The 26,946-nt window shown below is 39.3% G+C and overlaps 1 protein-coding gene across 4 annotated transcripts in view; it reads right to left on the bottom strand.

Annotated features, from left to right (window-relative positions):
* Nkain2 (sodium/potassium transporting ATPase interacting 2) overlaps window positions 1-26,946 on the bottom strand; it is a 1,138,750-nt gene that overhangs the window by 99,919 nt on the left and 1,011,885 nt on the right. The gene's annotated exons all lie outside the window — the stretch shown is intronic.

Raw genomic sequence — 26,946 nt, forward strand, 5'->3', positions numbered from 1 at the left:
GCAGGAGAAGATGAATGGTGTGGTTTTAGAACGGTGGTTCTCAACCTTCCTAATGCTGCGACCCTTTGATACAGTTCCTCTTGATGCGATGATCCCCCAAACACAAAGCTGTTTCCTTGCTACTTCATGACTGTAATTTTTCTACTGTTATAAGTTATAATGTAAATATCTGATATGCAAAATATCTGACATGTGACCCCTGTGAAAAAGTCATCTGACCCCCAGAAGGGTCACAACCCGTAGGTTGAGAACCATTGCTTTAGAAGCAAGCACCTGTTCTTGGCCTTTTTGTTCTGCCTGGGTCTTCAGTATACTGGCTGATGCCATGTTTCCTTAACATGCTCTAATTTTGCTTCTTTTTTTAATTTAATTTTTAATTTTTAATTTTTTTATTAATTATACTTTATTCACTTTGTATTCCCCCCTTAAACCCCTCCCTCCTCCCCTCCCGATCCCACCTTCCTTCCCCTTTCTTCACGCGTGCCCCTCCCCAAGTCCTCTGATAGGGGAGGTCCTCTTCACCTTCCTTCTTATCTTAGTCTATCACATCACCTCAGGAGTGGCTGCATTGTCATCTTCTGTGGCCTGGTAAGGCTGGTCCCCGCTCAGGGGGAGGTGATCAAAGAGCAGGCCAATGAGATTATGTCAGAGGCAGTCCCTCTTCCCATTACTATGTAACCCACTTGGACATTGAACTGTCATGTGCTACATCTGTGCAGGGGTTCTAGGTTATCTCCATGAATAGTCCTTGGTTAGAGTATGAGTCTCTGGGAAGTTCTCTGTGTTCAAATTTTCTGGTTCTATTGCTCTTCTTGTGTGGTTCCTGTCCTCTCCAGCTCTTACTATTTCCCACTTCTTACATAAGATTCCATGCACTCTGCCCAACAGTTGGCCATAAGTCTCAGCATCTGCTTTGATAGTCTGTAGGGCAGAGGCTTTCAGAGGCCCTATGTGGCAGGTTCCTAGGTTGTTTCCTGTTTTCTTCTTCTTCTGATGTCCATCCTCTTTGCCTTTCAGGATGGGGATTGACTGTTTTAGTCAGGGTCCTCTTTCTTGATTAGTTTCTTTAGATGTACAGATTTTAGTGGGTTTATCCTGTGTTATATGTCTATATGAGTGAGTATATACTGTGTGTGTCTTTCTGCTTCTGGGACAGCTCACTCAGGATGATCCTTTCCAGGTCCCACCATTTACCTGCAAATTTCATGATTTCCTTATTTTTCATTGCAGAGTAATACTCCATTGTGTAGATGTACCACAATTTCTGCATCCATTCTTCAGTTGAGGGGCATTTGGGCTGTTTCCAGCTTCTGGCTATTACAAATAAAGCTGCTACAAACATGATTGAGCAAATGTCCTTATTGTGTACTTGAGCCTCTTTTGGCTATATGCTAGGAGTGGTATGGCTGGATCTTGAGGAAGCGCTATTCCTAGTTGTCTGAGAAAGCACCAGATTGATTTCCAGAGTTGTTGTACAAGTTTACATTCCCACCAGCAGTGGAGGAGGACTCCCCTTTCTCCACAACCTCTCCAGCATGTGTTGTCACTTGAGTTTTTCATCTTGGCCATTCTGATGGGAGTAAGGTGAAATCTCAGGGTCGTTTTGATTTTGCATTTCCCTAATGGCTAATGATGTTGAGCATTTCTTTAAGTGTTTCTCTGCCATTCGATATTCCTGTACAGAGAGTTCTCTGTTTAGCTCTGTTCCCCATTTTTTAATTGGATTACTTGATTTGCTGCTTTTCAGCTTCTTTAGTTCTTTATATATACTGAATATGAGTCCTCTGTTTCAGAAAGCTGGCGTGCAGCAACTGCCTGTGCCTGTGGCTTGGACCCAGTTCAGTGATGGCAGCTCGTACCCGCTGGTCTAGGAGACTTTTTCCAGGGAAAGACTGGTGACCCAAGTCAGGTTTTTCTCGCGACAGGGACTCCCAGTCTCTGGTGTTTTTGTGCCCATTGTTCAGCCTGGGAAGGTGATCAGGACACGCAGGCGTGTGGCTCTGGTCTGGTGACCTAGTGCCTGGGAGACCCGCGATCTCTTCTGGGTTCTGGTTGGGTGACCTGAGAGTGGACCTGACTGATTCCCACACCGTGAGGGTTTCCTTTCATGATCGCTGTTGTTTTAGGGCCCAGAGTTCAGTCTCTTGGTCGCTGTACAGAAAATGTTGTCCTGCTCCTCAGACTCAGTGTTCTCCTGGCGCTGCCATCTTGTGCCACCTCTAATTTATTTCCTAATTTTGCTTCTTAGTTCACTACTATGCATGTTAACATGTTCAAGAGATATTATTTTTTTAATGATTTATTTACTTTTATTTTATATACATTAGTGTAAAGATGTCAGATCTGTGAAGTTACAGACAGTTGTGAGCTGCCATGCGGGTGCTGGGAATTGAACCCGGGTCCTTTGGAAGAGCAGACAGTACTCCTTACCACTGAGCCATCTCTCCAGCCCTCAAGAGATATTCTTATTGATGTATCCAGAAATAGAATGTTCCTACTAGCTCTTTGGATATTCTCTAACCCAATCAAATTGAAACATATCATTAACCATCATATGACCTAAAAGACAAAATCAGAGTGATTCCCACACTGATCCAGACTTGGTATGACTTAGTGTGACTTGGTATATGAGAGGGAAAAACTGATGAGAATAACACCCCCAAATTGACACTGACCATTTCGAGTATTAACACTCCATTCTCGTGCTATTGGCTTGCTTGCTTGATTGCACGGGTGAATGAATTTCACTTGGCTACTGGTAAAGTTAAAATTTCCTACTAGTTGACTCACCCTGCTCTGTTACAAGGTGTTATATTTATGATTTGTATTCTAAGGAAAAGCAAAGTGGCCAACATGTTAAAACACATGTGAATTAGGGTAATAATAATAATAATGATAATAATAATAATAATGAAAGACCAAAAGGCACATAAATAGAATAGGCTGATGGATTAGTAAAACAGATTGTAATGCAGTTGCCTTCACAAACTGAAGCATAAGGTTACAATACAGAATCAAGATCACAATAGGCAATGGTGGCCAAGTTCAGTGGCCTTTCTCTCAGGTTCTGAGGAAGCTCCGCTCCTGCATTCTACTCTCACCTGCTTTCCTAATGAGAGGCCAGGGGAGGCTCTGACTCTGAGCAGCCTCAGGCTGAAAGGTGGTTTAACAACAGGCTGTGAGGCATTTGGCATTTGTGTTGGTACTCTGAGTCATTGTTCCCATAAAAATCCAAGAAGAGAAATCTGCTACTTTCTATATTTATTGCAAGTGAATATTAACTGAAAAACCCAAATAGTATTTTTTAAATGTCATGATTCTGAGCAACACCTAAGTACTGATGAGGCTCAAGCTCTAATCTCTAATGTTTACCTCCCAAGCTCAGATTAGTATATCCACCAGCCTACTCAGTATCCCTGCTTGGTCATATGGGAGACATTTAGCTTAAGAATGTTCAACAGAAAAATAATGCTTTTCTTCAAAGTCCTCCTTACATTGTGTCCACCTTAGTAACTAAGATCAGTAGTCAATTACTCTTCATTACAAGTAGCTCTTGCTTTCTCTCTTTCTTTTGTGTGCTTTTGGAGAACATAAAGACAGGTCAAGAAACTAAACTTTTAAATTTACCATTTCCGTTGTTCTATTGCTTTGACCCAACTTGAATTTTTTTGTTGTCATGGTTTTGTTTCTTTCGGTTAAATTGTTTTAATAGCTACTAAACTGGTCACTCTGTGGAATTTCATTTCTGACCGGCTATCATCAATTTTTATACAATGACCTAAAATCTTTGAACATATTCCTATTATATAATTATATCAAACACAAGTCTATTTCAGAGCTTTCATCCTTCCATTAATCTTTTCATTGAATGTACCTACTTTGCTGTGATCTTTCTCAAACAGTCTTCTTGCAGACCCTGGTTGTATTATAGCTTTTTTACAATGGTCAGATAATGAACACCCTAGAACTTTCTACTTGCTTTTCTTTCCATCAATGTCAGCATGGATCAGTGCATTTAGAGAACCCCCACTAAGACATTCTATCTAAAGTGTTGTCTCTGCCCTTCGCAAGTGCATAAACCTCCCACCATTTTTCTTTTTCAGTTTGTACTTACCAATTTTGCTTCACAGCATGTTACTGTGCATCTCTCTCTCTCTCTCTCTGACTGTGTCTGTTGGTTTGAATATGAAATATCCTCTGTAGCTATTTGGTCCCCAGCCAGAGACCCTTTTTTGGAAGGTTCTGGAAGCTTTGGGAGGCAGAGGAAATGAGTGTTGGGAAAGGCCTTGATTTTAATGACCTGATCCCACTTCCTGTCATTTCTCTGCTCCTAACAGCAGAGCCAATGAGCACAGCCACCAAGCTCCTAGCACCATTCATTCATTCACATAATGGACTGTGTGCCAACTGTAATCCAAGCTAACTGCTTCCTCCCTTCAGTTGCTTCTTTTTTAAATTTTTAAAATTTTTATTATTAGTTACATTTTATTAACTCTGTATCCCAGCTGTATCGTGCTCCCTCATTCCCTCCCAATCCCACCCTCCCTCCCTCATCTCCTCCCTGCCCTTTTCCAAGTCCACTGATTAGGAAGGACCTCCTCCCCTTTCATATGACCCTGTTTTATCAGGTATCTTTAGGCCTGGCTGCAAAGGCCTCCTCTGTGACCTAGCAGAACTGCTCCTCCCTTGGGGGATGGAGAGGACAAAGAGCCTGCCATTGAGTTCTTGTCAGAAATAGTCCCTGTTCCCCTTACTATGGGAAACCAATTGGTTACTAAGCCACCACAGGCTACATCTGAGCAGAGGTTCTAGGTTATATCCATACATGGTCCTTGGTGGAGTATCAGTCTCATAAAAGACCCCTGTGCCAGGATATATTTGGTCCTTGTGGAACTCCTATCCTTTCCACATCATACTAACTCCCCCTTCTTTCATATGATTCCCTGCACGCTGCTGAAGGTTTGGTTATGAGTCTTAGTATCTGCTTTGATACACTGCTAGGTAGAGTCTTTCAGAGGCCCTCTGCGGTAGGCTATTGTCCTGTTTTCTCCTATGTCCAATGTACATCCCATTTGTCTTTCTAAGTGAGGATTGATCATCTTACCCCAGGTCCTCTTTTTTGTTTATCTTCTTTAGGTGTATAGATTTCATTATGTTTATCATATCTTATAGGTCTACATAAGTGAGTATATACCATTTGTGTCTTTCTCCTTCTGGGATACCTCACTCAGAATGATCTTTTCTAGATCCCACCATTTGCCTGCAAATTTCATGATTTCCTCATTTTTGATTGCTGAGTAGTATTCCATTGTGTAAAAGTACCACAATTTCTGTATACATTCCTCCGTAGATGAATATAGAATGGCAGAGAAACACTTAAAGAAATGTTCAACATCCTTAGCCATCAGGGAGATGCAAATCAAAACAATCCTGAGATTTCACCTTATACCCATCAAAATGGCTAAAACCAAAAACTCAAATGACAATACATGCTGGAGAGGTTATGGAGAAAGGGGAACCCTCCTACATTGCTGGTGGGAATGTAAACTGGTAAACTGGTATAACCACTTTGGAAGTCAATCTGGTGCTTTCTCAGACAATTAGGAATAGCGCTTCCTCAAGACCCAGCTATACCACATCTAGGCATATACCCAAAATTTGCTTAAGAACACAAGGACATTTGCTCAACCATGTTTGTAACGGCTCTATTTGTAATAGCCAGAACCTGGAAACAACCCAGATGCCCTTCAGTTGCTTCTTGTCAGTTATTCAGTCACAGCAGTATACAGGTAACGCAGCACATCATCTATCTTTTCCATTAACTTCCTGAGTCTTAGTGTTGTTCTCTGGTGTGTTGCTCAGGCCTCAAACAACACTGGACACTTAGCAAGGAATATGCATTTGTTTGAGGAGACAATGGAAAGGAAAACAGGACAACTGTCATTTGGTTATTTTACATGTCAGTGAATGCCTCATTAGAAGTCCTCACTAGAAGAAAAGTGATAGACTCTGCACGTGGAAGCACCCACCACAAACTGTCGCTCTAAGCCTCCTGTCTCGGATTACTCAAAGCTCTAAGGGGTACGTCTAAGCTCCCAAGGCACATCCATCATCCCTTGCTTTGCTCACACACAGCCCATTCATCTCCTTTCCACCTTCCCAGTGCAAGAATGCATTGACTGCCTTCCCGAGATTTTCCTGTCCGGCATACATGGCAGCAGGAAGACCCAGGCTCCCTTTGAACCCTGAGACATGTTGCTTAAAAAATTCTGCTGGCACAGGTGTCTTTTCTTTCTAAGCTGATTATTCTTTAATTTCCCTTGAAACCTAGCTGAAAATGCGGCATGCTCAAATCATTGTCAAGATACTCATGGTGCCTCTGCCTTTGTTTCCATCCTTTCAACCCAAGCCGCTGTGTACATACCTTCTACCACCATCTCAAGACCCCAGAGGTGTTCTGGGCTGAAAACAGCCTGTTCAACCCAGGCTGACACCACCTATACTCGCAGCATACAAGAGCTGCTAGTCGCAAATTAATTGGTGCAGACACACATGTGTAGTCCATACTCTGCCACTGAAAGTAACTTCCTAATTAGGCATGAAGGGTAGCATGTCCCCATATACACATCACACTTCTGAGCCATCTATGTGAAATTCTGCCTGTGCAGACCTTGAATGCCACTGCTTGGAGAGAAGCTTTCTTGGAAAGGCACAAATAGGTCTGCGTAAGTGTGTTCAAAAGTGTTTTGAGTCGTACGAAACTTGTAACGACAAAAATTAAGAGAGTGTACCAAAGAAATTTGAAGATGGAGTAGTGCTTTAAAAAACTCACAGTGTTGGGTTAAATTTCATTGGAGAATAAATTCATTGGTCATTATAAAGAAATGCAGTAACTCTAATGTGAATAATGTTTCTATGTTATAAATCATCTTCCCTCATAATACATCTTTCAGTTCTTATGTCAATATCAATAGCGAGTGTGTTCAATTTTATGTTCCAAAGAGAGTTTGCAATAGATTAAGAGATTCTTAGGTGTTCAAAGGGAATATAATTGTAATACATTGCATGTATTTATGAAACTGTCAAAAAAGGAGACTTTTCCTGAAATAGGGTGATAGCTCATTTGGTAAAGTATGAGGCTCTAAGTTCAACCTTCAGAACCCACATAGAAAAGCCTGGTGTCATGGCATGAGCTTGTACTCAGGGCTAGGGAGACAGGAGAAATCCTGGAGTTGACTGGCCAGCTAGCCTAAATAGTAAAATTAGTCAGCTCCAATCCAATGAGAGAAGCTGCCTCAACGCTATACTTTCCATAAGGTTTTTGTGTTTAATGAGAAAAACATCACATTTAAAAGGCAATGTTACAATTTTGCTTTTTGGAATAAGAAAAAGGAACATTAAAAAATTAAATTTATCTTCTCTTAGAAGCAATTTTTATTATTCTGTATTTTTTTAAATCTAAGATTAGATTGCTTATTTAATAAAAACTTAAAAAATTGCAGACATTTTGTCAAACAGCAAGCAAGTTATTTAAACTGTGCTTGTTCCGCATTGTTTGGTTATCTTTTATATATTCAAAGTTTGATGCTAATTAGCTGCATACAATAGGATATAAATGGACATATATATGAAACTGCATTCTTGCACAGGATTCGCTTCAAGTAGAGAACATTTGCCTTACATTCATTATCCCTTTTAGACTGAACCATAAGCCCTATTTAATTTGTTGCTAATAATTATTCTGAAGAAGAATTTATTACCTCATACATTCTTCATGCTCAATACTAAGTTCTAAGTCCCTAGCGTTTATTTTTAACCATGGCAAATGGCACATTATAATCTCTTTCTAACCAACCAGCATTGAAAGATCCTGGAAGAGAGGATGCCATCCTTAGCTGATGGGTGTAGATGACTAAAACTGAAAAATCTATCATGCTGTTAGGCTCACACAATCGGTGTGCTCCTGTTATAACTGTGGGTTACGGGTGAAAATGAGACTTTTTTTTTCTCAAGAGGGAACCTCTTAGTTGCCGTTCCTTATATATTTCCACACAGTTCTAACGATTTTAGAATTTTTGACAAGAGATAGTTGTGAAGATGTCCTTACACTGCTTTCATCTATTCTCACAAATGTAATGTATCTGGCTGCCCTCCACTGAGAAGGGAAGGCAGCAGCAATTTCTTGGGTGATGGGAACATTAGAAGCATGTGTTATAGAAGCCTTTTCTTTGAATGTTTTGAAATCCCAACTTTCATAAAAAGTGATTTGGAGTGTTTTCAAAGCTTCACCAATCTACCTGCTTTTTAAGTACTTTCAAGCTTATGGAGTCCCACATAGTTTTACTGTCAAGGGAAAAATGTTAGTTCTCATGTGCTGGCATCGTCAACTCCTTGCCACCTCATCACATACTTAATATGCCCTTCCCATTTTCGGTAACCCATAGCTCTTGTCTAGTTAGCACCACGTCCTCTGTTCTCTCATATGGTCCTGGTTGGTGTTTTGTTAACTTGATAGTTATGAGGTTTCTGGGAGGAGGACATAGGTTGAGACCGTGCCTTGATCAGATTGCCTGTGGGCAAGGTCTGTGGAGCATTTTTCTTGATGAATAAGTGGCATGAGAGGGGCCAGCTCACTGTGGGCTGTGCCACCCATGCCAAGTGACTGACCAAGAAAGCAGGCTGAGCAAGCGATGGGAGAGAGCTAGGAAGCAGCAGTCACCTCCTCCAGGTTCCTGCTTTGAGCATCTGCTCAGACTTCCCTCAGTGACAGAGTATGATGAGAGCTGAAATAGACCCTTTCTTCCCCAAGTTGCTTTTGGTCATGCTGTTTTATTACAATAGTAAGCCTAAGACAACCACCAAAGGTCCCCTTTAACTCCTCCGAAGAATACCTGCCATGCAGTTATATTTAACCTTGCTGGATTGTTCATTGTTCTGCTTTTCATGTTTGGATTGCATTTCTGAAAACCATGAGTTCTTTCCTAATCTTCATGTTTCTCTGCCACTCCTTAGCAAAATGTATTGCTCAGTTACTAACTGTGCAGTATGGTGTTTGCTTCTTCCTGCGTCTAAGTCTAGTGATAATATAAAAGAAAATAAAGAGTTTACAATAAGATGAGAAACCTGCGAGCCTCACATGAAAGACGGACAGAGTTCTAAAAATGTTGCAACTTGAGTAATTAAATAAGATGATTTGTTGGGAGGTCCATCAGCAGCTCTCTGGGATCTTCAACAACTTAATGTGAGTGTCCAGCTCTGCTTGTTCCTCTGTAAGATCATGAGGTTGACTTAGATCTTCTAACGTGATGTGTGTAGTTCTGGTGGAATTTTAATGAAAGTGTCATAATGGGTATCTTTTCTATGCCAACAGCCATGGTAAGCTCTTTCATAAATATTGTTTCAAAGTCAACAAAAGTCAGAAGTCTTAGAGTAGAAGAGCACATGGAATTATTTGGGCAACCTCAGCTCTGGATCCAGAAACATTTATGGTTCATTGTGTTAGAATCAGCTAAAGAGTGACACTCCAGCTTCCAGGGTAATTAGGTTGGGGGTATATACTAGTGAGAGGAAGAACCGTTGGTCAATGACTTCAGAATTTTAGGCTGTACTTAGGTTGGAAGCTATTCGATTCTTGCCAAATGTTGTAATAGCAGTGAATTCTTTTCACCCTTGCAGGGCAGCCTGGCTTCTTGGTTTGTAATCTCATGGGACTCATGCTCAGAAGGGACCTGTACTTGGACATGAGGTACCACTGTTGTCTTAACAATATTAACAATCTTTGAAGAAGAAGCCCTATGTTTTTGCTTTGCAGTGGGCTCTGAATATTAGGTAACAGTTCTCCCTTAAAGATCGGAATGAAACTGAATGCAGATGAAACAGCAGAGAAAGAAAGCACAAATAACTTATAAAGGCCATCCAGATGAGCAGAGATACCAGGCACTTTGTAGAGCACATACTTCACAGTGAAACATTTGCATAAATGTCAACCAAAATTGGTGGGAAGGGCTAACCAGAAATTTTGACATGTAGTTCAGGAAAACCCCACCAAGAGTCTCCAAATGTGAGTCTTTGTAAAAAAAGAGAGGCAGAAAATGTTTTCCAATGAAAATAAATGCCAGCTTCCTGGTGTTCTAAATCCTGCCAATATGACAACAGAGTCTAAACATCACAATAACATGTATAGATAAACTTTTTTCCTATTCATGTATAGAACTAAAAGTTGCTGAAATGTGTGTTGTAGATCTCTTTCCTTTGTCAAGTTGGGTACTGTATGATCTTTCTTTACTATAAGGTGGGGTTTAATCCTCAGATTTTCATGGTTGCTAAATTTCTCTCTCTATACAAACTTCATATATATTTAATATATATCTTCATATATATATATATGAGAAAGAGTAAATGAAAAAAACTTAATATATATATATATATATATATAGAGAGAGAGAGAGAGAGAGAGAGAGAGAGAGAGAGAAAACTTAGGCTGGCCTGCCTCTGTTGGGATTAAAGGTGTGCACCACCACACCCAGCTCATTTTCAGTTTTGATAATATCTCTGCAGTTCTATACTGTATTATTTCTCCTAGGATATGTCCCTACTGTTTGTTGAGAGCTTGGCTTGCCTCATTACAAAGGAATCATCACATGCTTATTTTCATTTTATTTGTGAATTTGGACCATTTTCTATGTGAAAAAATTAAAAATAACAATAAATGTTTGTATAGTTTTTTTCTGTATGAGGTAACAAAAAGAATGTAAATCTCATGAGTTCATTTCCTTGAAAACTGCAGAACTATCTACTAAAGCAACTTTGATCTGATTTGATTCTTTATAAATTTTATTTGCATATATTTCAGATTACTGCATAACAAGTGCATTGAGTTTGTAAAGATGATACATATATCTATTTTTCTTAAAAAAGCCTCAACTTTTCTTTCTTGCTTTTGTATATAACCCACATGTACACATATGGACATGTGCATATATTTTTACATTATATACACATATACACAAATTCTGAGCTTGTCCACCAACAATTGAGAGTTACACATATCATATTATTAGTTAACACAATAGGCATTCACTAGGAAAAGTAAATGTTTAACAAGCAAAGAGCTAGCCATTAGCTATGATTTTTAAAAATTTTATCTTTAAATTTCTACTTTATTGCAGCTTACCACGATTCAAGCATGTCATTTTAAACTAGTTGTGGTAGTCCATATGGCCACTCAAACTTTAATTTCAATAACACCTGTTTAATCCCCCACTAACATTTTCTTGAAAAACAATCTTAATGTCAAAATCAGTAATTGTCTATGAAATGCTTACCAAAAATAAGAATGCGTGTTGGGGTAGAGGAGCAATGTCCTATCCTAAAAACGTTTACAGCTTTGTGTGAGGGAAGGGATCATAATGAAAACTAAGTCACCAAGTGGTTCTGTGATCCACAGTCAAGTAGCGTGGGAATCAAGTTGTGTCTATGTTTATGGGGAAACTTTTCTGCCATTGGTTTCATTACTTGTTAATGATGTGAAAATGTATTATTGAGTGAATTTGGAAAATCCACAGGATGACCTAAGATGTTGATATGGAAAACTTAAAAAATAAAAATATAACTTAGCACCTAATATTTTTTTTTAAATTTTAAATGCTTGTATTTTTTCAAACTGAAGTAGAACCTATTTATGTTGCACATTGGATTGACATTTGTTTTTTTTTTTTAAAAAAAGAAAGACGGAGAGAAAAGCAGAAGACCCATTCTCATAGCCCCAGTATACACAGAATATAGGTATTCAGCAAAAGGTCTCATTTGAGAGTAAAAAAAAAAAAAAAAAAAAAATTGAAAAAAGGATTTTAATGTTTGGTCACTATATGACAGACTTGCCTTTAAAAAATGGTATCAATAATAGTCTTTATTAAAAGCAGTCTCCAGCAGCACAAACTTATACATTTAGCTGTTCTGATACTTCTGCATTTAGAATAATATCACGAAAGAACCAGATTTCTTTTTTCCTTAAACTTTGTTAAACACAAAAATTCTTTCAAAATTAAGTTAATTGCGAAGTGGACTTGGAAAATAATAGGTTCTCAGATACAAATGAAAATAAAATGTGGGAAAACATAGGTAATATTTTGTTTTTTACGAAGAGATCTCATTCTGCTGCCTGGAAATAGCTTTCTTCTCTAGGCAATGGGTGGGTACTAAGAATTTTTGACCAGGATGCAGATAAGCAAAGTTTTCATTGGAAAAAAATTGAACATAGCAGATGATCAGGCCTTTAAGAAATTATTACAATAGTTGGTCCTGAGTATGAAGTCCATACCATAAAGACAGAATTGATAGAAGCTGACAAAATAATGAACGCAACGAAGAACCACAAACATGAGTATTTTGGAAATGTCATCACAGATTCTAATCTGAAAGAATAATTCTACAAGACAAGATAATTTGACGAAGCATTGGATTCAGAAATGGTCATAGGTAGAACTACGTCCCCTAGAAGGTACTCTGAAGTCTTCACGTTCAGGTCCTTATGGACATGGCCTTATTTGGATTTCGTCTTTGGGTATGTAAATGAGTGACTTATGTATGTTAGGCCATTAGGCTAGGTGCTAATCTGCTGCATCTGATAGCTTATAAAGAAGGACATTTTGACAGAGTCAGCTGTAGAGGGGAACACGGTGGTAACAGAGTGGAGACTGGAGTTGTGCAGCTACAGTAAAAGCCACACTAACCGTCATGGCTGTTCTTGGTTGTCAATCAACTAAAACCCAATGGGCACATCAGTGAAGCTTTTTCTTAACTGAATCACTTGAGAAGGGAAGTTACACCCTAAATCTTGATCTTTAGAGGCCAGAAGATCCACATTAAATCTGGTCCATAAATCTGTTGGAACCCTACAGAAAGAACAAGGACTAAGAAGCTTTCATTCTTTGCCTGCTTTCCATCAGTCTCACTGCCATGTGCATTCCTTCACTGATGTTAGATCCTACATCTTCAGGATTCTGATCCATACTAAAGATAAGTCGAGACATCCAGCCTCATGGACAGAAGACTGAATTCTTTCTTGTATTTTCCATTGGTAAGTAGGCTCTTTTGGACTATCTGGACCACAGCCTATAAGCCACTCTAATAAATCACAAATCACATAAACTCACACACATACATACATACACACACACACACACACACACACACACACAAACACACACATACACACGCAAATACAAACACACACAGGGATATAGACATATATATATATACAGCCCGTTTAAGGGGTCACATGTCAGATATTTTGCACATGAAATATTTATATTACAAGTCATAACAGAAGCAAAATTATAGTTATGAATTAACAACAAAATAATTTTATGGTTGGGGTCACCACAACATGAGGAACTGTATTAAAGGCTTAATACAGTTAAAGCAGCAAAACAGAGGTTGAGAACCTCACTGCTCTAGAGAACCCTGACTAATACAGATTGTGGTATCAGAAGTGGTTCTGGGGAAACAGAATTGTAAGGATGAACTTGTTACATAGCTGGAGCGGGCTTAGCAATTCGCCTCCACCTGCAGTTACTGAAAACTCCCCTGGTAGAATAGAAATCATCCCAAATCCATAGATAGAAATATTTGAGAAGCTTGCTGCATGGAATAAAGCATTTAGTGATTTCTGCACATAATTTTTTTTTTACAGTTTGTAGAAAAATAAAGTAAATAATGATGCTATCTGGTTTCCTGTTGCTTCTAGCATTTCTGGATAAATTGACAACAGAAAAAAATGAACTTAGCGATAAAATTAAGCAAGTTCTAGTGTCTCAGGATACAATGGCAAAGGAACAAAAAATGAACTCAGTGAATCAACTGACCAGACATGCATAGATAGTCTAAAGATCTCTAAGTTGGCCCTGGACTAGAATCTTCTCTCCAGCAGCCAGAGGGCTTCAGTTGCAGAAAATCAACCAGAATCCCTCATTATTAGATTGTCTCAGTTACGATGAAAATTGAAATCACATCCCCAGAGGGTGTCAGCAGTTCAGGTAAGAGCACTGATTGGAAAGGAACAGGATACAGTGATTTGGGATGGAGGTGTGTGGGAGGATCCTACTGAGCATGTTGACTTTGAACCCTGAGATTCTCAGAGGGTTGTCTCATCTGAGGAGGTAGTCTCTCCACTCTTGGCAGAAGATGTATCCTATGTCCCCACTTCCTGAGGAAATTAATCTCTCTCTGTCCGCCACACCAGCAGTAAATTCCCCAAATGAATGCCAGACAAGATAATACTGACATTTTTCTGGACCCTCCAATACTCACCCCTAAACCTGTAGCTGGATTTAAGGCCGATCGGGCTCCTAGAGGTAGAAAAGTTTAGTCCATGAGGATGTACGCTACACTTTCTAAGGAGCTTGCAGAATTTGCTAATTTGTTCAAGCAACCACACTTGGGTATGATTTTTTTTCATTTCAGGTCAAATTTTCTAGGTTAATTATCGTATATTTAAGAGCTGCAGGTCCATACTGTCAAAACAAGCGATAGGAAGGGGTGCAATTTTCACCTTACGTTTTTAAATCTTTTCTAAGTTAGTGTGTATTATTTTTCTAAATGCGTTTACTACCTTTAGTCTTTTTAAATTTATTTTATTTTATTAATTACACTTTATTCACTTTGTATCCCCCATAAGCCCCTCCCTTCTCCCCTCCCAGTCCCATCCTCTACCTTTAGTTTTAACTTTCTAATTTGGTACAGTGTAGCTTCAAGTTCAGGCAGAACTTAAACAGCCAAATTTATTCTGTCTACACATCAAGAGACAAGGATTTGGGGAAACAACTGACATGATGTTTCAGAAGCTTCCCTGGATTAAACATTACAAACACTAATACATAAATATATAACATATATATTAGTTTATATATAGATACACACACACACACACACACACACACACACACACACACACAAAGAGTTGGTAACATAATGTGCTTTATAGAAAAATACTAATGGAAACCCCAAACTGATCTGGTTGCTGAGGACACTAAACTGAGCAAACACATTGCTGACTTTGTGGAGGTATATTTGTCAGCAATGCATTTCGTCTATAACATATTGTTGTGGCTCTGTTTGATAATAAATGTGTCTTGACTTTAATTTATTATTTCCATTATGGCATTATTATCAAATGTTATACTGGTGATGATTCCATTGGGTATTTTATATGTTAATATATTTCTGTGTGAATAAAATTATTCCTGACAACAATTTTCACTATCATAGATACAAGTTTGGAAGAAAACAGAAGAATACTATAAATCCTACTTTATTATCCATCTCTACTAATTTTCAAAAGACAGCTACATATTGTCTGTTGCTATGAGAAAGAGGATTTATTTATCATGGCAGGGGACTCAAATTAACAGTAACCTGAAGCATCCCGTTGATAATCAGGACAAAGAGAAAATGAATACTTTTTCTCCACTTACACAGTCTAAGATCTCAACCAGAGAATGGTGCTATCCATTGTGGGCTGGCTTTCTCATCTCACTGAAAACAACGGAGATAAGCCCTAGTGAGATGCCCCCAAACCCGTCTTCCAGATCTCTCAAGATTTATTCAAGTTGACAATGAACGGTGACTATCACATTGATATTCAAAGATTCCCAGATGGTGCAATAGAGATTAAAATTTATTCTTAACTTATTTTATGCCATTATTTACTGTGTTATATTTCAGTTTACTTTGTCTTACTTCAATATCAGCTTATACTTTTTACATTGTTGATCTCAATGGAGAGGCTTAATTTATTAAATAAAATGTAAATTCATTAACAATGTACAGGATTGACTGTTATTAATGTTCTAACTACCAAGTATTGCTACAGTGGGAGGTGGTGGTAAATAATATGAAATTTTTGTTTTTATCTGAATTCAGTTCATACAGCAATGACACACATAGAGAGGAAACTGATAATTTGGCTGGGGTCTAGCTGGAGAAAGCACCTTCCCATTCAAGTTGAGCAAGCAGGTAGAAGACCTTTAAGGTCTTGCCACTGTGGTCTACTTTTCTATGCCTCTTGTCTTCCCTATATGCCCACACCTACCCTGAGATCAGGCAGCAATCACTACACTGAATGAAGAAATTCCCCAGGATTTAAAAGATAGACCCAGTTGATAAACTTGCTGTCTGCATTAGAAATTCATGTGCATTTAAAGCTACATTCTAACAGGAAGAGTTATAATAGCGATATCTGAATTTAGAACCAACAATACTTTGGTTCTTCCTTGTAACTTAGTTCTTGGTTGCCCCATTTTTTCAGGAGTGGAGGGGTGATAATCAAATATCATTCATATTCTGGTATTAAGCTTGCAGGGAAAACTGGCAGAGATCAATATGCTGAGAAAATCTTCCATGAATAATGAGTAAAATTATCTTGAAACTTCTTCACATATTTCCTGAAAGACCAAATAGGTCTTTTCAACTTTAGAAGAGAGTTAGGCATCCAGTGTAAAAACAAAACTGTATAGGTACTATAACAAAGTGAGAGAAATTACTCTGGAGCATATTTGGATGTCTGGCACCTGTGGCCCTTGAGGGCATCATATTGGCATCAATGGACCTGGGCATCTCCCTAGTTCTGTGACCTGCAGCATATATAACTTCTCTCTTGGTCTAGCTCTACTCTGTGTCTACAGCTTTAGTTGATAGATATCCCACGTTCCTGGCATCACCCCCACATTGTGATCTCCACTGCAACTTGGATTTCACCTTAATAATTTCAGGCACTGGCTTCCTGGAGTTTCTCTGCAGAGAACCCAGCATTGTAACACTTTACCTGGCCTCAGTGACCTTTCTGGACCCTTGATGCCCAACTCCGCACGTCTCTTACTCCACACAGGGATTTTGCATGGATACAAAACCAGAACCAGTAGCTGAGACTGCTACCTCCAGTCACCAGCTCCAGATATTGTCTGACCTGCCCCCCCCCTTTACAATAGCTACTGTGTCCTTTCCATAAATGGTTGTTTTTCAGGAAAGACCTCATGTGGTGGTATTCTCAAGTTAAGGTTTAAGTGAATTTTCATTTGTACAATGTGAATCCTTTTATGTTCTGGCCATTGACCTTAGGTATCATTTCTTATTGCTCCCGTAAAAAGTAAGGAGCTAGAGGATTTTTTATTTTTTTTATTTATTTTTTAAGCTGGCTTTTCTGCACCTGCCTTAGCCACCACTTTAAACTCACACTTGCTTCTTTTGTCATGAAATTTTACTTATTGCACATTTTCTGCTTTTTCTTACTGTAAATCCGAACTGTGAATAGAACAGTGACACAGCCTGGTCTTATACTATTTGGATACTTCATTAACCAAACAAATTAGTTCATTACTTTTTAATTCCTCAGTAAAAATTTCAAGACACAGGCAGAGAGCAGCCAGATTATTTGGTAGAATATAACAGAAAATAGTCTCTAGATTATTTTGAATAGAGTCCCTCTGAAACCTTTCAAATCAGGTATACACTGTTTGAATTTCTCTTGACACTCTGGTCTTCCAGACTCTCACCAGGATATCACATGCAGCTCTGCTTATAGCATTTTGGGTTCTTTAGTGTGCAACCCTAAATGTTCTTCCTGAAAACCAGACTGAAAGGTCAACGAACCACATCCTAGTTTTATCACAGTAACAGCTGTACTCTTCAGTATCACACTTCCGTATTAGTTACTTACTGTGGTGACAAAATGAAACGTGACTTGAAGGAGGTAGGTGTATTTTGGCTTCATGGTTTGAGGCTACAGTTGTTCACAGAAAGGAGGGTGGTTCCAGCTGTGGCAGCAGCAGGAGGACACAGATGGCCATTTTGCATCCACAGTTAGGAATCAAGAAAACATTCATGTTGGTGCCCATCTCAATTTCTCCTTTTTTTTTTTTTTTCCTTTTTGTTGAGCCCAGAACCACATGGGATGATGCCACTCATATTTGCAGAGGTTTCCCCTCTCCAGTTTCTCTGGGCATTCCCTCACAGTAATCTCCAGATTGAATGATTTCCAGACGTACTAAGCTGAATCAAGTTGAAGATGGATGGTAACAATTGCGTCAGGCAGGAGTAACAGACAAAACACCTTGGCACATGAATCTCAGTAAAATACTGAAAAAAATTGTTTCCTTTAAAAGGGCACCAGAAACAGAATGGGACATAGAGATGTTTTAGGTGGTGAAGCTTCCAAGAGCAAAAAGCCTTTAAGAACAGAAAAAGACAAAGGCCAACTCCAGATTTCAAGTTTTGAAGTTGCAACCCAAGAGTTTGTACATCAGTGTGTGGGGGGATATAGGGTAACAAGAAAACTACCTAACACAACAATCATTTGAAAAAGTGCACCTTTGAGTCAAAGCTGGAAGAAAAAGACAAGTTTTTATGGTAGTGTCTAGAGTACTGAGTAGCTATGATGAGAAAAATGCAAATAAAAAAATCGTAGTAATTTTATTTGAAAGAATTTTCTCAGCACACAGAATGAAGCAATAATTCAAAAGGAGCAAACCAGTCTGAGACCAGAGGAAATAGAGCAGGTTATTCAGAAGAAAACTTTAGATCAAGGTGTGGGAATGTCAGTGAACCAAGGCAAAATATGCAAACTGAGTTGTGCCTGATTCATTCACGCACTTAGAATTTGAGCCTTTTAGTGCAATAAAGAATGCTAAACACTGAGGTAGGATATGTAATGTAAATAAAACACAACTCTCATCTTTAATTTTTTATTAATGAACTACTTCCTTTCTTTATTCTCTGTTATAGTTGCTGTTTTAAAAAAAATCTATCCTCCATTCTAGGAGAGAGTATATATATTCATTCCCCAACAGTAAAATCCAGAGGAGAACATTTCCATGTGAGTTGTACTTTGGGAAACTGAGCTAGAACAAGCAAGAAGGAATGAAGAAAGGCAGGGACATCCAGTTACCCATCACAGGAAAATTCACTTTGTTTCACACTTAGATAGAAAAACTAAATGGTGCATGTGAAATATATTTTAGTAAGCATATAAAAAATTGTAGTAATAGTTCAAAAGTAGCCTTCAAAGCAAGCCTTTCTGTACTAAATTGACAACTTTAGCTGCTCAGGGTAGATTGCGGTGCTAGTCCAGGCTGTGCTCTGGATTAGCTCAGAAACCGTTTTGGAGTCACAGAAACTTTTTCTTTTTAATCATAAATTTCTGAAAGCCACACGGGAGACTGGTGAGCAAACTCATTAGAAGGCAGGCTCCTTGGCTGTAGTGACATAAAGTGGAACAGAGGGCAGCCTCCATGCCTGGCTGCCGTGGTGATGGCTCACTGGATTCCATGGTTCAGTGACTCATGGCTGAACAGAACAAAACTTCATCACAAAGAATTGCGTTCTGCATTAAACTTGCAGATAAAAAGTAATTTAGTTTATATGCTGCAGTGATGCAAATCAAAACACTTAAAATTTTTATTAATTGCTAAAAAGCGGGGAGGGTTTCAGAAGAACAAAAGTACTCTCACAGAAGCACAGAAATAGAAAATCTGAAGAGCAGAGCTTGAGATATATGGCCAATATTTTGGAGGTCATGAGTCTGCTTCTACATTTGACAAATGTAATTTGTGAAGATGCATAATCAATACAAACACTTCAATTAAATTTTTTTTTTAAATTGCTATATGTAATGGTTTGGATGTGAAATGTCTCCCATAGGCTCATCTATTTGAACTTTTATTCTCTAGATATTGTTTTTGTTTTAGAATATTGTGGAACCCTTAAGAGGTAGAGTCTCACCAGGAAGGTGAATCTGTGGTGAACGTGGGGTTTTGTAGCCTGGCTCCACTTCTTGCTTGTACTCTGCTTCCTGAGGGCAAAGCGGTATGGCTGCCCACCTCGAGCTTCTGCTAGCATGCTGTCCTAGCCTTGGTGGGCAAGAATCTCCTGTGATGGCGAGACACTACAAATCCTTCTTCCTCAAAAGCTGCTTTTTCACCTCATCCCTGAAATTCCCCCCAATTCCATTAATCTCTCCCAGTATTCTTGTCCTCCTACTGGGCTGTCTCATTCAGTCTTCATATGATAATGTGTCTGGTTTTATTGTAGCTTGTTGCACTGTATTTGGGTGATATCTCTGGGAGGCCTTTTTTTTTTCTGAGGGGAGGTGAAAGGGGGATGGATCTGGGAAAAGGGGAAGGTGGAGGGGTAGAGACTTAGGGGAGAGGGGTCATACTTAGTCAGGATTAATATATGAGAGAAAAATAAATTAAAAATAAATTGTATTATAAAATCTTTGAAAATTTTAATATAACTCGAGCTGAGAAAAAAATTGTTGCTTCTTTATCATGCATTTTGTCTCAGCAATGAGAAAAGCAGAGTTTGAAAACTCAGATCTTGACATCAGTGATTGTTTACCTGGTCCTCACTCACAATGAAAACTCACTTTATCCCTGTTAGCTGTTAACTGCTATTCCTACTCTCTGCCATTTTGGAGAGAATGTTATTTTGGTTCCCAAAGTCTCCCCTCCATAATGAGGAAATTCCTCTTCAAAAACCTGAGTGAGGTCTAAGTCAGGCAAATAAACAGTGCCTCATCTAGCAGACAGCATGGCATACCTAGATAAACATGAAAGAACACAAATGTCAACCCCGACTTCTTTTGTTGTTGTTGTTTAACAGAAAGGACCCTCGGAGAAATAAAGATAATTACCAGCAGAGTAATGACTCATGTGTCTGTCAGTCTCCACTTACTACATGAGCAAAGTGAGAGGCTCACCTGGTTCAGGGAGGACTCCAGAAGCCCTCAGGCCTCAGTGGCAACTGCCATTGTGTGGCTGACACACTCAGTCCCGTTGGCAAAATTATACACAGTTCAACATACGTAAAATGTATGGCCCAGACTTTCATTTACTTTTTTTTTTTCCACAGGGAAATGGGTTCTCTTAATCATGAAAGACAATAAACACTTTTATAACTTATTAAAAATTAGACATATGTTTTAGACCGTGAAAATGTTTGTATCATTTTGCCCAATGAACCCACTAATCAAGATTTTTATGCAAAGACCAGAGATAAGGGATATGGCTCTACATCCACAGATAAGTTATAGTTAGTGCCACAAGTTGTATACAACCCAAATGTCCAGGGAGAAGAGATTGGATACGTAAGCTGTGATACCCCTGCATAGTTGGAGCTCTTTAAGTTGGCGAGAAAATTTCAAAGCAGCATTTAGAAACAAAAACAAACAAACAAACAAACAAACAAAAAGGCAATTTCCAATATGTCAGAGGACTGATGCATCTGAAGGATTAGGTAAATAGGTAGCTTAAAATAAAAGTTATCTTCTAAAATTTTATGTTATGCTTCTACATAGAAAAAAAATACATGTTCTCCCTAGGGTCCTTTTTAATGTTTAGCTTCTTTAGGTCTGCAGATCTTAGTTACGGTATCCCATATTATATGACTAATATCCAGTTACAAGTGAGTATATACCATGTGTGTCTTTCTGTTTCTGGCTTACTTCACCCAGGATGATCTTTTCTAGTTCCCACCATTTATCTGCAAATTTCATGCTTGCTTTGTTTTTAATAGTTAAGTAGTACACCACTGTGTAAATGTGCAATAATTTTTGCCTCCATTCCTCCGTTGAGGGACATCTAGGTTGTTTCCAGATCCTGGCTATTACAGATAAAGTTGCTATGAACATAGTTGAGCAAATGTCTTGGTTGAATGGTGGGGGTGTGGAAAGATACTTAAATCTCATTCAGAATGCCAAATATGATAGACATCAGAAGCAGTGGAAGAGAGGAAACAGATGGGAGCCCACTATAGAGGGTCCTCTGAAAGGATTCACTCAACAAGGAATCGCGGCAGATGCTGAGACTCACAGGCAAACTTTGGGCAGAGCTCAGGGAGTCTTATGGAAGAAGAGGGGGTTTGGGATAGAGGGACATGGAGGGGACAGGAGTCCCACAAGGAGACCAACAAAGCTAAAAAATCTGAGCCCAGGGGGTCCTGCAGAAACTGATGCATCAACCAAGGACCATGTATAGAGAGGACCAAGATCCCCTGCTCAGATGTAGCCAACTGGCAGCTCAAGGGGTGGGCAGGGACGTTTTTGCACCTTCACTTACCAATCCCACATACTGTGTTCATCTTTAGAGGGGAAATACACAGTGCTAGACTCTAGTACAAGACAAGAATGCAGTCAAAGCTTGTATGTCGGTGACTGAAACGCTTCTAGTTTTCATTGTTGTTTAATACCATTGACAATGGAATACTCTCCTCATCTGAAATAATTTTCATATAACAAAAACATCCAGGCCACAGTGAGAGTTGTCTTAGTCATGCTTACAAAATTATACATAATTCAACATAATCAAACCTACACATCCAGACTTCTGAAAAATCATAATTTTTATATCAAACATCTAATCTGCATGCTCCCTGTACTATTGGCCAAGCATTTTCTTTCTTCCTTTAGAGTAATCTCTTTTTACATCCATACAGTATGGTAGGTAACATAGCAGAAGCCATCCATGCAATCACCTGAGTTTCCAGTCTTCAGAATTGTGGTCTCCGACTCTAATTTGCTTATGGAGTACGGTAGTAAAATTGTGGATCTTGACCAATACCTTCCAACCACCACTTTCTAAACCAGCACAATTTCCAATTCTATTCTAAATATTTATCCTTATATCCACAGATAAATTCATGTCTCACCCAATTATCAAACAAACATCTCCTAGCAACAGAAAGGGACCAGTACAGCGTGGCCACCAATTGAAATACAGAGAACAAGTGGCCCTGTGGTGTCAAGTTCCAACTGACATATCTACAACACTATTCCTGCCCTGCGTCTCACGGATCATGAAGATGGTAAAAACCAGAGGAGCAGAAAGTTTGAGTTATAATTATTGACTTCTAGAAATGCCAGAGAAGCTATACCCATGAGGTCTCATCAGCATGGCTGCTTAAACAATTCCTGAAAAAAGGCACCAACAGATATACTTATATGAAGGGAGAAATCTCATGGTGCCTCAACTATAAACAAAGAACTAAGAGCCACCAAGGAAGGCTGAGATCAGGTGTAACAGCCTTCCCCAGGGAAGAGCAGCCAAATTAGTTAACCAATCCCAAGTGTTCAGTATTGAAACTATATACACACAGGTAACATCAAGCAGGTTGAGCCGCTTGCGTTTATATAGATACCCACACACACTGGGTGTGTGTTTGTATCAAACAGTTGAAGATATAGAGACCATGATTTGAGAGAAGGCATAGAGGATTCATGGGAAGAGTTGGAGGGAGGACAGGGAACAGGGGAAGAGTGGGAAATGTAATTATACTTTTTTAATTTCAAAAAATATAAAAAAATAATTAGAATTTGCCTTTGAAAGACTGCCTAAATAGCAGTTCTAAAGTAAATAGTGGCTGCAGGTTTATTAGGAACTCACACAGACATGCACTATAGAGAAATGGGGGCCATGGGACACTTTAGATGAGAATGATAATTGGTGTAGCTGGCATAGAAATTAATATATATATATATATATCAAAATAGAAATGAAATGTTAGACAGTAGTTCCATATTGGTACATACAAACATAAGAATTGAAATCAGCAGCAGTTTTGAGTTAAACTCTGTCCCCTGAGCTTCTTCAGGGCCATGGGTCCTGCCTGTCTTCCCAAGGAGGCCTGGCAGCTCCAGAAATACTCAGGGCCCTGCCTGCCTTCCTGAGGAGGCCTGACAGCCCCAGGAACATCCAGTGAGTCTCTTCCGCCACAGTCCGCTGCCTGCCAAGTCCCTCTAGCACTCACCCAATAGCAATAAACTGCACCTGCTCCCCTGTGTTCCATTTCCCTACAATTCTGCCTCTATCCCCGGTGGCTAGCTGGCACTAGGGAAAACCAAATGGCCAGAGTAAGAACACAATCAACAAGAGAATATGGCCCCAGCATAATCCAGCTACCTTGCTACAGCATACAGCAAACCCTGGATATCCTAATACAGCCAACGCATAAGAAGATGACCATAAACCCAATCTTATAAAGATGACAGAGCCTACAGGACAGGAAAATAAAATCAAACAGGTAAGGGGAATGAATTAAACTGTTTAAGACCTGAAAATGGAAATAGAAGCAATAAAGAAAACACAAACTGAGGAAATTCTGGAGATGGAAAATCTATTGAGGAGAACAGGAACTATGGATGTAAGCATCACCAACAGAATACAAAAGGTGGAAGAGAGAATCCTAGGTGTAGAAGATATGATTAAGGAAATCAACACATTGGTCAAAGGAAATGTTAAATCTAAAAAACAAAACCTGGCATCTATTCTTCTGAATGTCTTTAATCACTCAAGGTACCACTTGAGAAGGAGGGCAAGATGAAGTCGTAAGGGATTCCAGCTACTCATATCACTAAGATTTGCTAACGGAAATCAGAAGGTCTTGGAGCTCAAATCCCTTAGCTACCAATCTCGAACCCTGTCACGCCTGAAGAACAGAATGCTAACCAGCTCCACCTGGCCAGATGCGCTCTCCTTCCACTGCACACTTCTGTTCTCGACAGGAACCAGCGGCATAATTCCATGACTGAAATGGTGGCTGGTATTTCCCATGAGACTTCCGGGGGTCAAGAATGTAAACTTCAGTATTGAGATATGTGTTTAATTGTCTCCTTACATTTCAGAAACTCTCATTTAGAAAGGTCGATTGGAATCTACAATTCTTACCTACGAATGGACAGTCTGGTTCTGAGAGTCCTCTGGGCCACGCAGAGGCCAGGTTAATGTGGTGCTAAAGTGTGTTTCTGACCTTTGTTGGTTTGTTTCTGTGTTTTTGTGTAAGCTCAGGCACTTGTGACATGGCATGCATGTGTAGGCCAGAGGAAATTGATAGTCCTTGGCTTCTCTCTTATTTGAGACAAGGTCTCTCTCTCTCTCTCTCTCTCTCTCTCTCTCTCTCTCTCTTATCCTGCTTTTCACCATAGCACGTCCAGGCTAACTGGTCTGCAACATTCCAGTGTATGTGTGACCTTTCTGTCTCTTATTTGCTCTCCCTGGAGGAACACAGAGAGTATGCCTACAATGCCGACTCTACATTGGATTCTAAGGTTTTAACTCAGACAGTCACTTCTGCACAGGCAGCTTTTCACCCACTGAATGATCTCTTGTCTTTCTTCCCTTCAACATTCCTTTTGCATTATGAATGTTCAGCCTACCTTATGTAGGGAAATTAGCGGGCTCTATGCTTAAATAATCACTGGAACCTAGAAAGATAGATGGTATTGTAATTAAAACTTTTAAAAATTAAATGTATTTGTTCAGTGTGTTTGTGAGAGAGAGAGTGAGAGAGAGAAGTGGAGAGAGAGAGTGAGTAAGAGAGAGAGAGAGAGAGGGAGAGAGAGAGGGAGAGCCCGTTTTGCTGTGGAACATGTTTGTGTAGCTCAGAGGACAGCCTGTTGTAGTTAGTTATCTCCTTCTACCATGTGGCCTCAGAGATCAAACTTAAATTGTCAGTTTGGAAGCGAGAGCCTTTCCCCACTGAGCCATATCACCAGCCCAAATGCTATTTTAAGATATCACATATTTCTACTAAAAGTTTCAAACTGTGCTTGACACGGAGCTGAGCAATATTTGAAAGGTAGTAATTCACAGATTCCAGGGATCCAAACAAACTTATTTTTGCATGCATTTAAGTTATTTACACCATGCAAATATCTTTTATTCTTATTATAATTTTCTTCACTTAATTTACTCTAGCTTAAAATTAATTGGTCTATGTCCCCTATACTTGCTGCAAACAAACAAATGAACAAAATAATAAATAAACACACACAAACAACCCCCAATTAATTTGCTGGCCAATGGGAAAGGGGAGGCCCCTCCATGAGTCCAGTGAATCAGACAGAAGATGAAATTTCCTGACAGCTTATGCTAATCTCTGTGAAACTACCATGCCCCCCCCTCAATTTATCACTATAGAAGAGTCTGAGACACACTTTTTGTATTGCTTTATTACACAATCACTTCCACTCCAGCTAACATATTTCACTGATCTGTCATTTCCAATATTTTAGCTAAATTTATGCCACTTTCTTCCCCTCAGTTTAACTAATGCTAAGGATCTTGATTGCTAGCTGGAGAAAGGACAATTCTGCTCTAAATAGAGCCTCGACAACAACGAAAAATCCTACAAACACCTGAAATCTTTTAAGGTATGATTGGCTGCCCACAAGCCAGAGCACGTGTGGGAAAACTTCTTTAGTTCTCTGCCAGTTGATTAACTTGTAGAAGCTAAGATCAACTGACAAATTCAATTATACATTCAAATTATATTTCCAAATTGGCTTAATTTTTTTAAAGTGATGAATGAACCTTAAGGGAAAAATCCCATTACAATATGAACAAGCAGAAATTAAGTCTCAGCACTAACACGGTGCCTGTGAACTCAGATTTCCCAATGTCTGTTGATTCACAGGATTGTTTTAATGAACAGAAGTATCTGGTTTACAGGCCAACCATGACACAATTTGCTTTCCAGGAGGGAAGGGAAGGAAGCTTAGGTTAGGAAGTGAAAAGAACAGTCTCTGAACACCGTGAGACTCTTCTGCAACTCCACATTAGCAACGGAGACCACAGCAGAGAACGCTGTTTGTCAACAAACTCTGTCTCAAGGTACAGAATTGGCTAATTGGCTGCCTGGTTGGAGTAATTCCGAGAGAAGCCATTGCTGATTGCGCAAGGCATTTCCCACTTAGATTCCTGCACAGTTGCATAGTGATAAGTAATGTGTTGCTAAACATCTGCCCCCTCTGGAGACTTAATGTACCGTAGTCAGAAGAGAGAGGGAAATGTTTCTCGTGTGCTCTCCTATTAGAGTTGAGCCACTGTCAGCAGCTGAACACCGCAAATCTCAATTTTATGGGATAACTTGAAACCTAGACTGCTACATAAAAATTGATTT

This window comes from Meriones unguiculatus, chromosome 20 (assembly GCF_030254825.1).
Source record: "Meriones unguiculatus strain TT.TT164.6M chromosome 20, Bangor_MerUng_6.1, whole genome shotgun sequence".
Taxonomy (NCBI): domain Eukaryota; kingdom Metazoa; phylum Chordata; class Mammalia; order Rodentia; family Muridae; genus Meriones; species Meriones unguiculatus.